This window comes from Vulpes vulpes, chromosome 3 (assembly GCF_048418805.1).
Source record: "Vulpes vulpes isolate BD-2025 chromosome 3, VulVul3, whole genome shotgun sequence".
NCBI classification, from domain to species: domain Eukaryota; kingdom Metazoa; phylum Chordata; class Mammalia; order Carnivora; family Canidae; genus Vulpes; species Vulpes vulpes.
In genome coordinates this window covers 71,418,823-71,429,694 of record NC_132782.1, presented here as the reverse complement: position 1 = coordinate 71,429,694, position 10,872 = coordinate 71,418,823, and the positions used below count along the sequence as shown (strand labels likewise).

At 37.9% G+C, this 10,872-nt stretch overlaps 1 pseudogene; it reads right to left on the bottom strand.

Moving 5' to 3' along the window:
- Positions 1–5,582: 5,582 nt before the first annotated feature.
- On the bottom strand, positions 5,583–6,977 carry LOC112909310 (spectrin alpha chain, non-erythrocytic 1 pseudogene; annotated as a pseudogene).
- Positions 6,978–10,872: the final 3,895 nt, after the last annotated feature.

Here is a 10,872-nt window from a genome sequence, read left to right as displayed (position 1 = left end):
TAAATATTAGCATACCAAGTTTACATCTGTGTTTTCTTATTACCTTATAAGAAGCTGCTAGTTGATTAGACATTCTTTAAACCAATAATGTCATTTATAAAAATCTATATAACTTTCACTTCCCCAGAAAACATTTTTAAAAAGAGATGGTAAAGCAGGAGAAATATTTAAACCATACCAAAGGAAAATGAGATTCCAACCATAAATTGGGAAGTAAAAAAGTTTATAATCAAAGGACTCATAAAGAAAATGTGAAAGTGTTTTTGTTCTGCAAGTTACTGAACTTTGCAATTGTATTCCTGCTGAGCAGAAGGTAAATTGACCTAAATTTTATAGACTCTCCAATTCTGTGTAGTAGAGATTGACTTAGAAAAATAGAGTTGGAGAATTATCATTCAATTGCTTGGGGAACACAGCTTCAATTGGTATATTTGATTTATTAATACTGATTTTTGTACCAACTTCACAAAGCCACGTGTTTATTTTCCACTTTGAAATAAATGGTCACCTCTTTTTGGGGGGGATAGATTTTTACTTTAAGTTTTGCTGATGAACTAATATCAAGAAAATATTGAGCTAATAGTTTATGAAATCTACAATGCAACGTCTTAGAAGAAAATGAAGGAAGAGAGTAATTTCCTATCAGGAAGAACGAGCTCTGGGCAGGTGGAGAGTGGCTTCTCAGGAGAACGGAGTGCTAGGAAACTTGGTGGGGCAGAAGACAAGGCAGCTGTCAACTCTGCCGATTACTAGCATCAAAAGTAACTTAATGGCAAAAGTGCGTTTGAGATGAAGCATGATCAGACCTTCCCTTTCTGTCAAGGTGGAGATGAGGTAGCAGAGCATTCTGAGATTCAAAAATAGCAGGAAAAGATCGTGAAGTGGCTGGGTAAAGCAGTGCTGGTGTTAGTAAATGGTCTGGTATGGCTGGAGTTGTTGGAAAAGATACAGCAAGAGAGGCATAGACCATTATGCAGGTGATACAAGAAAAATGTATAAAATAAGACCCCATGTTGGAAGAGTTAGGAGAAAATAGTACAGATACCACTGTCCAGAGACAGAATCTACTCGACTTTCCAAGGAGATACAATACTGCTGTACATGGAGTGTTAGAGAACCATATACCCCTGCACCCATCTTTGTATCTACTCTGGCTTCTCACAAGTCTCCAGATTCCACGTCCTCAACCTGCTTTCCCTCCAAAGTCCCATATTTGGGCTCTAGAACCCAAACCTACCTGTGATATCTATCCTTCAATGCAATGTGTACAGTTAAGTCATACAAAGATAAAAAGAGGACAATAAAAAACTTAGGTCTTTCCCTATTCCTCCATTCTGCTTCAACAACAGCAAAGGAGTCCTCTTTCCAGGAGACCACCTTTCTGGCTTCCAAGTTGTGATCACACTGAAAATGCCATCATGGTGGCTTATTATATCCTGTAACTATCACCACACAAGCTTTGCAGTCCAGTTCCCAGGCCTCTGCTGGCAGAGAAGAAATCATCTGCGGATTACATAATCAAGAAGCAAAACATCCAAAGTTTCAACACGACATGACCAGGAAGATGACTGTGCAATTTATCAAGAAATAAGAAGCAAAGACAAGAAATGGAAAAGTAAGGAAATGTAGGAATGTGAACAGAAGAGAAGAGAAGGAAATGACCATTGCGTGTTCTTGATGCTGACTCTTGGTGCAAAAAGTTGCGATGTCCGTGTTCAGATTGAGGTAGGTTCTGTGCAAATGAGCCTCAGAGTGAAAGCTTCTCTTTTGCCCCAAAGCTGCTGAAATATGCTTCATATCAGGAGAAAGATACCTGTATGTTAGCGTGGGACAAAGTCTTATCCTTTAGATTTCTCAGGACATATAATGAAATCTTAGGTTCTTAATTCTTAGAAATCTTTTATTTTGGGGGGGAAGGTGAGGGGAATTGATGTGAAGTCTCCATTTGAAATAAATCAGGCTAATAAATTTTTTTAAGAAAATTGAATTGATGACCATGTTACTATTTGGATAAATATAATTTATTGTGATTCTATATGAGGTCTATATAGTCAGCCTTAAAATTCCTATTTTCCAATATCTGTTCAAGTCCATATTTAACATTACTTCCATTTAATTGTACTTTATAAGTTAACAAGAAAGTCCTTTTAACGGTTTAATAATGAACAAGAAATTGGTATTTCCAGTTCTCCTTTTGGCTTTGTGCAATTTCAATCACAACGTGAGTCATGGACTCCTCAGTTCTGGGAGTTCAAAACTCCTGAGATACATGGAATAGAATCTTGACACAAGAGGAATGTATCAATAAAAATTCAGGGGGATCCCTGGGTGGCCCAGTGGTTTGGAGCCTGCCTTTGGTCCAGGGCGCGATCCTGGGGTCCCGAGATCAAGTCCCGCGTCGGGCTCCTGGCATGGAGCCTGCTTCTCCCTCTGCCTGTGTCTCTGCCTCTCTCTCTCTCTCTCTCTCTCCCCCCCACCCCCCGTGTCTATCATGAATTAAAGAAAAGAAAAATCTTTAAAAAAAAATTCAGGTGCTTGAAATGACTATCCAAAGTTACAAAACAAGTTTTATTAGTTAGAACCCTAAGTAATGTTGTAAAGAAAACCTTGGGAAACATTCTTCTTCATCTGTGTTTAGTTAATAATGCAATAAACTGTTATTGACACCAGACAGACATAGCTGCCACAATTATTAAGGCCTATTAAGCCAACTAATGCTAAATTCTTACTAATGGTATGACTGTGGTATACCACCAATGATAATGACATCATTATAGGTAACTTACGTAGCATACATCCTTTCCTGGTTGCTAGTCTCAGCACTTAACATGAGTTCACAATGATATCATGAAGTAGGGCAAAATCGTGTCCCCTTTTATCAGAGGAGTAACTGAAGTTTGGGAAATTTAATTTGCTTGCCAGGAGTCACATTATTATGTTTGGATTCCAGACTGGCTTCTGAGTCCATCCAAGCTGCTGCACGAGGCTCTAGCTGGTAATTCCCTAACACATGGATTATTGTGCCTACACTATTTTTTTTCCCAAACTATGAAAAGAATTCTATTATCTTTCATTCATATAACAAATTAAAATACAAATTAAAGTTTTGGAAGAGATTATTTTGACAGTATCTCCCAATAATGATATTTTTCTTAGAAGAATTGATATGATTAATTTTGAGTTTAGATGATAATTCACAAAAATATAATTTAAATTTGGAGTTAAATCTTACAGATTACAAGTTTATGCATGAGATTTCTCATTAATCCTGAAACAATATTCCTTTTCTCATCTAAATCAGCACAGTATAATGGTAGTTGTAGATATTCATTTGTTTAAGAGTATTACTGAATATTCCTTATGTACTAGGAAAATTTCTAAGAATATCCAGCCAGATATGAACAACGAACATTTAAATACATTAAATAAGTTCTCTTACTGAGAACTTAGGGGAAAAAATAAATATATCAATACATTGCAATTCATACACTGCTTTCTATAAAAATTACACAAATATATTTGAGCTTGAATTCATGTTCATTTGTCAATGACAACAGGAAGCCATGCGAAGAGAATTCACAATACAGGAGTTTAAAGCAGCATCTCATTGCCCTCCACCGAGTGATATTCTCATGTCCTCTTACAAGACAACGTAACTGTAATTGTTTAAAAAGATGTTCCTCAGTCTAATTATTTATGATAAGTGCCTTGTAAAATTCATGAATACTTTCAAAAAATGAAAGATGAATATTTTCATCAAATATTAACTAGAAAGCGTATTAATCTCTAACAGAATTACTATACTTCTATGAACTCCCTCACGGCCTCTTCTCTTTCTGCTTGTTGGTTGGTTGTTTTCCTCACTACTACTGTGGTTCATCCTACTAAGAGTTTGAGCTAAACAGTGTACAATAAAGAAAAAGAGTTACAATGCGTATCCCAAAGCCTTTGCTTCAGTGAATGCTGCGGTTTAAAAGCAAGTTAATATCATTGGTTGAGCATTCGCCTTTGGCTCAGGGCATGATCCAGGTGGGGAGCCTGCTTCTCCCTCTGCCTGTGTCTCTCATGAATAAATAATAAAACCTTAAAGAAGAAGAAATTACTCAATTTTTAGTTTATTGCATCTCCCTAACTACCTGTGCATTTGAGAATCTTCTCTATGTTCATTGGCCATCCTTATATTCTCCCCTTTAAATTGCCTGTTCATATATGTTTCCTGTTTTTCTATTGAACTACTTGAATATTTTTATTTATATTTAGATCATTCTACATTATAATTATTGTTTATTGTATTGATGTTTTGCAAATATATTTTCTAATCATGGCTTTGCTTTTTATATTTCAGTTTTGAATTACCTGAAATGACTCTTGCAAATATAACAAAAACACTCAATTTCATTTTTTTACATATAATTATCCTGGCACTCTTTATTGAATAGTTCATTCTTTCCCATCTGATCTGTATCGGAAATCTAAACCTGTCCCATATCAAATTTCTGTATATGTATGCCACTTTTAGCATTTCTCTTATATTTCTTTGATCAATTTGCTCATTACTGGGCCAGTACTGAACTGTCTTAATTATGAAACTTTGTCTTTGTATCCAGAGGATGACTTCCTTCAACATCTTCCTCTTTCCTTCCTTCTTTTTTCCTTGGAGGAATTGAAAAAGAATTGTAGTCTTAAAATACCGCTATGACTGCCTGGGGAAGGCCAAGAGTAAATTTGAGGAAACATTAGGAAAATCAATCAGGTGAGGGGTGAAGGTGTTTGACACTGAGGAGGTGGTGATGGAAACCAGGGGAAATGAATGGATGTAATAGATACTTAGGAGGTAAGATTGGAAATGTTTGATGAGGGAGAGAAATGTATGATGGACCTCAATACTCTTGCTTCAAGAAATACACGAATGATAGTGCCATGCCTAGAGACAGAGAATAGAAGGGTAAAGACGATCTGTTACTTATTCAGGAACTAGCAAATCTGTGACTCAGCAGCATTAGTCTAGGACTTAACCCACCAGAAAAGAACCACAGTTGTTAGCTAAGATTCATTTATGTTTCCTAATTGTCCCTGCACTTGATATACTTGCTGCTAAAAAAAGAATGTTAGCAGATGGATAGTCCTTGAATACAAGAGGTTGACAGATAAACTATTGGTAATGTAAATTCTGCTACTATCTCTTAATTATTAAAATGGTTTTTATTAGGAAAAAATGTACCATCTCTACAAGATACTTCAGATTTCAGATTCAGCCTAGCTGGATTTCCTGCCTTCTTAGCATTTTATCTTCCAGAGATTCTATTTTCCATCCTAATACTCTATTTATTGACATTCAAAGAAATTAATAACTATGCCACATTAGAACAGGAAGGAATTTAAAGATGGTTATCTCCACCACCTCCACCATGTCAAGGGAAGCTGTTGTAACTTCGATACTAAGAGTTTAGGCTCGAAGCTAGAGTACCAGGTTCAATCCTCTCCAAAGCTTATATGATTTGGGAAGTTGTTTAACTCTCTCTGTCTTAGGTCTCTCAAACTGTAGTGGCAAAATTATCACTTCTTGGGATGCCTGGGTGGCATTTTTTTTTTTTTTTTTTTTTTTTTTACGGGGGGAAGAGTCCTTTATTTGTCTTTTACATGAAAACAAAATGGAGGGGGGAGAACAAGAAGGGAAACAGCCAGCTGTTTAGATTTCTCGAGTCGGAATGGGGCAGCTGGCTTCACAACAGGAATCTGGGTCCCCACAACCACAGGGCAAGTGCCACTGGACCAGAAGTGGCTTAGTGAAGCACCATTTCTACTAAGTCTTATCCCAAGCTAAGCAGACATAAGCTTACAGTGGGAGGTGACACTGGAATACTTGAGCACAGAGAGGAGGTGACATGCAGCAAGGTGACGCTGGGGCAGGCAGCGCAGGCCAGGCTAGGCTGGGAGCAGGATCAGTTCACAAAGAGCGAGCGGGTGAACTCCACGTAGTCGAAGGCAGTGGGGAGTTCGCGGCCCTTGCCATCCACATAGGGCTTCATGTGGGAGACGCAGTAGTCGGCTTGTTCTCGAGTCAGGTTCTGATACAGCTCCTCCTTGGTCACGTAGGGCTTTCCCTCGGAGCTCAGGGCCCGGAAGGCGCTCTCAATCTCCTCACTGGATTTAACGTTCTCCGTTTCACGGCTGATCATGAAGGCCATGTACTCTTGCAGGGAGACGTGGCCATCCCTGTTTGGATCCACGGTGTCTAGGATTGCCTCAAACTCGGGGTCAGGCTCCCCTTCCTCCACCATGGGCAGGTCATAACCCAGGGAGCGCAGGCAGGACTTGAACTCCTGGTGGTTCAGCCGGCCTGACTTGTCCTTGTCGAAGTGTTTAAACATCATGCTGAATTCTTTTAGGGCCTCCTCCGTCACTCCTGTTGTGTTCCTGGCCTGGATCTGCTGCTCCAGGTTGTGCTGCATGCGCATGCCCAGCTGGTCGAGCTGGTCCCACTGCTGGGCCAGGCCCACGGTGCTGTGCTCTGTATACTTGTTATCCAGAATCAGGGCCTCCTCCATGGCAGCCCCCAGGTCCTCAATCTTTTTGAGCTGACTTCTCATGGCTCGAATCTCCTGGTGCTTGCGTTTGGTAGCCTCAAGCTGGGATTCCAGGGTCCCGGATTCTTCCACCATGCAGGACCCATCGAGGAGATATGTTCTGGTTTCCTGTATCCACTGGTGGAAGGCGTTAGCGTGCTGGGCGAACTCCTGGCGTAGCTTGTCATTCTCCTCCTGTCGCCGCTGCTCCTTTTGCAGCTCCAGCTCCCGCTCCTTGATGATCTTCTGCAGGTTCCTCCATGTCTCCTCCAGGGCCTCCATGGTGAACCAGGTGTAGGGGTTAGAGGCCACACGGAAGCTCTTGATCTGGCGGTCCAGATGGCGGTCCTGGATGAGTGTCTGCCTACGGCTTAGGTCATGATACCGGAGTTGTGGGATGGAGTCCCACATTGGGGTCCCTGCAGCATGCCTGCTTCTCCCTCGGCCTGTGTCTCTGCCTCTCTCTGTGTCTCTCATAAATTAATAAATAAAATCTTTAAAAAAAAGGAAGAGATACATGGGATCTCAAATAACTACCAATTGCCCAGAATCACACAACCAGCCTGTCAGACATAGAGCTACAACTTAACGTGGCATAGGTATTTTTTGCCACCTTTGAATGTTCTGAAATATAAGGCTGACCTTATCTTTTCCCAGTTTGTTCTAAATCACTTTTTAAATTACCTAATGTAACTAATCATATTTTGCAATTGTTATTTAACATTGCTTAGAGTTCATGAGCTCACTGATATTAATATTTTGGACTGAGGTAATTAACAAAATCTGGGAGGATGTTAATTTCTAAAACCCCTGCTTTAACTATAATAGAATAAAGACAAAGAGGGAAGAAATATTATGCATTAGGCCCTCATCAATATCTCACAGAAAGTATACTTAATAGCAAATAACAATCTATCATAATCCAAATATAAACTGATCGCAAATATAACTAAATATTGAAGAAAATCCTTATAAATAAAAGATATTACTTCCTACCTGCCTCCCAAGCAGCAGCTCAAATAAAAAAAAAAATCCCTGAAATAAGAGGCAAACTTACTTCAGTTTCATTATCACTTAACTCATTTATAATATGACATACTAGTTGTCTCTCATACGCTTAACGCTCCAAAAGGATCTATGATCAAATCTGGGACTTCTCACATTCCAATCAAAGAACACATTTATTTAAATCAAGAAAGAACATGAAGTTAAAATGTCTATAGGAAAAAAATCAGAGATTCTCATAGTCTACAATATTCCTTAACTCCTTCAGCTTAAAAAAAATATATCAGGGTAGTGAAAGTTGCATTCTTTTCACATATTCTCTCTCTACAAAGCTGCTCTTAAGCAATTAGAAATCCATTAACACCATCAGATATTTCTTTACCCAGTAGAGGGCAGTGCTACATATGGAAATCAATATATTACTATGTTCTTCCAAAGTTTGAGAATGAATGACCCCATTGACTCCTGTGTCTGGGATAACTTCACTTTACTTCTTGAAACATAGACTCAAATCCAAAGGAAATAAGTGGCAATACAGATATGGAGACGTAAAATGTGCACACAGCTAAGCAGTAACTACAGAGCTTAGCAGCATTGATAACACTAACCTTATTGCTTATGTGAGTTCTAGGGATGGGTCAAATAATGGGTGAAATAGAAATGTACATGACAGCCAGAAACTAGACAGATTTTCAGAATTAATATTCAATAGTACTAGAAAATATACAACTTGCCTTTTAATTTCCTCCAGCTGTCTAGAATTAGGATAGGTATGACATCATAGTTTTCTATGATACAAATTCTACCTATTGAAGCTTTTGCACCAGTTGAATCTCCAAAGTAAAGAAGTCAATCTTTTGAATCAAAAAATTCCCAATTCGTAATCCAGTTGTACTTCAGTATATCTTATAATGACATCAATATCTTAGAACCAAAGACTGAAATAATAGCTCTTAATAAAACCTCCTTCTCAAAAATAGTGAAATAATAACCAAAAATCTTTTACAGCATTTGAGCACCCTACTTTGGAGCTGTAATATGCGTGTCTGATCCTTAGGAGAAAACAGCATCTACTCTTTCCTACTATATATAATTTCATTTGTTTCTACTCCATATGCTTACCAAATCAGCTCCTAAAAATTGCTATGTGGTTTTGTTAATTATACAACTTGGCCACATCACAAATTGAACTCCAATAAAAAAAAAAAGCCCTTGGCCACATCATCTCACATAGACTGTTCACTTTCAAACATTGCCACAATACTTCTTACTTGAATCATTATTTTAAAATCTGTTTGATTTTTTTTAATTTATAAACATAATTATTGAAAAAACTCAATTCTGGATGTTCAGCCTTTACCCTCTTTTCAGACTTTAGATTGAGGAAAAAGGAATATATCTCTTTACTTTATGAAGTACTTAGAAATAAATATTATGATGATGATGATGATAATGAAGATGATGAAGCTTCCACTTGATTTCTTCTCTAGTCCATTATTTAAATCTTAATTAAGAGGAATGTCTGAACAAGGATTTAAATAAACCTGAATATTTAAACCCTTCCAGCTAGTTTATGTTGCAGCACCTACCCCCATTGAAGTGCTCTGTAGGAAGCAGAAATTGGTAAATTGACAGAAAATTACCATTCAAAACAGCTACTCCAAAGAGAGAGAGAGAGAGAGATGCTGTCTACAAAAATCTCCTGGAACCAACTATAAATCATTTTATATTTTATCATTTGACCTGAAAAGTGTGAACCCAAATTATTCTGCTATCATAAAAAATGTATTGGTATAAACTATTCAGTAAGGAAAATGAAGCAATGTGAATAAGGGCAAACTATTTTATGATTCACAGTGAGATGATCTTAGTTGAGTTCTAGGCTCTGCCACATGCTCAGCTAGGTTAACCTCGGTCCTCATATAAGTTAACTGGTGGCAATGCTACCTTCCTTAGAAGGTTGGGGTTAGCACACAGGCAAACTTGTGTAAGGCACCTATCTTCAGACCAGGCTGTGTTTGTTGCCTCCTAAATGCTAATGACTCTTATTAGCTTTGCAAATCACTTTGTGTTTGATGCTGGGCCAATTACTGACTTCTTTGAATCTTGTCTTCATCCCTCAAATTGGAATTATAATACCCACCTATCTTACCAGGGAGTGTTGTTAATTTGAAATGAGATAATAAATGTGTAAGTGCGAAAACACTTTGCAAGTGATAAAGTGCTATATAAATATTAGGATATATAATTAATTGGGAATATATACAAGAATTAAAACTGGCAGAAGGAAAGTTCTTTTGCATACTCTATCAACTGGGGAAATTGTTTAGAAAGGCCATTTTGAACGAAAATATTTCATTGATTTGTAGAGAGCAGATAATTTATAGCACCATTAAAATTTCTGTTTGTTTTGTGGAAATCATGTTTACAAATTCAAGAGTTTTGCCTAAACACTGATGGATTGATTTAGCGGGTCAGACCAAACAGTGTTGACTATATGCTTAAAGTACAAAACTCCCAAGATACACTAACATTTACCCTTTTAAGATAAATTGTAGTTTCTGAAAAGGTGAGTTTCATGTCTGACTCAAGGAAAATCTTGTTGCTGCCTATTTACTGATAAGAAAACTCTGCCCAGGGGCATCTGGCTGGCTCAGTCAGTTAAGCATCTGACTCTGGAACTTGGCTAAGGTCTTGATCTCACGGTCATGAGTTTGAGCCCCATGTTGGGCTTCATGCTGGACATGGAGCCTACTAAAAAAAAGGAAAACTCTGGCCAGTATTACAAGGATTTATATTCAGGACTACTGCATATATCTGTTACTCGAGAGTCCCTTAAGGAACTAAGGATATGTATGCCTTAAATCTATAATCTCTGAAGAAAGCAATGCAAACGTGGAAAAGCCAATTTTATATCCCTCGAGAGAGTCATTAAACAACAAGCATCATCAAGAGCTAAGTCCTTCCTGAGGGCACCGTAAAAAAAAGAGAGAAAAAATGTTGAATAGCCTTTAAACGCATTTCAGTATCTCTTTCCCCAGAGAACCATGGCTTTCCTGTATCCTCCAAATGCCCATTCAGATCTGTCTTCCTCAGAGGAGAGGAAAATACTATTTCTGTGCTTAAACAAAAAATATTAGTAGTTGTGAGGAATTTGGTAATACCTAATTCATCTGTCTATTTTATTTATTAAATCTAGGACTCCCCAACCTCCTAAACACACACATACACACATATACACATACCACTCACACTAACATTTAGATAGATGACAGATAACTAGATGGATAGATAGATAGAT